The sequence below is a fragment of the Euprymna scolopes genome, chromosome 39 (genome assembly GCF_053919585.1).
Source record: "Euprymna scolopes isolate OS-2025 chromosome 39, ASM5391958v1, whole genome shotgun sequence".
NCBI classification, from domain to species: domain Eukaryota; kingdom Metazoa; phylum Mollusca; class Cephalopoda; order Sepiida; family Sepiolidae; genus Euprymna; species Euprymna scolopes.
In genome coordinates this window covers 2,314,535-2,315,000 of record NC_136520.1, presented here as the reverse complement: position 1 = coordinate 2,315,000, position 466 = coordinate 2,314,535, and positions in this window count along the sequence as shown.

Below are 466 nucleotides of genomic sequence, written 5' to 3'. Positions count from 1 at the left end.
TTTTGTTTTGCGATTCGTTTACAAATACCGTTTTCCTCGGTGACGCGCGCAAGTCTCGTGCCTTCACGCAACCGATTGCGTGCCTGCATATAATTACCGATCCCTTTCAGTTATGCCCCCTTCATTTCTATTCCTCTCCTTCACCTCTGTCTCTGTCATTTACCCCCCCCCCCTCTCCCTCCCTCTCTCTCTCTCCCTCCCTCTCTCTCTCTCCCTCCCTCTCTCTCTCTCTCTCTCTCTCTCTCTCTCTCTCTCTCTCTCTCTCAAGCAAATACGCGCAGTGCTAGTGCCCAGTACTACATAAACTCCATAAATACTTGCAAATATATTTTAAACTAGCAGGTCGCCTGGCATTGCCCGGTCGTAAAGTACTCTTAAATATGATATTTTGATTAATGCAGATTTCGTATCTATTATTATATTATATATATTATTATTTTCGTATTTATTATTATATTATATATAT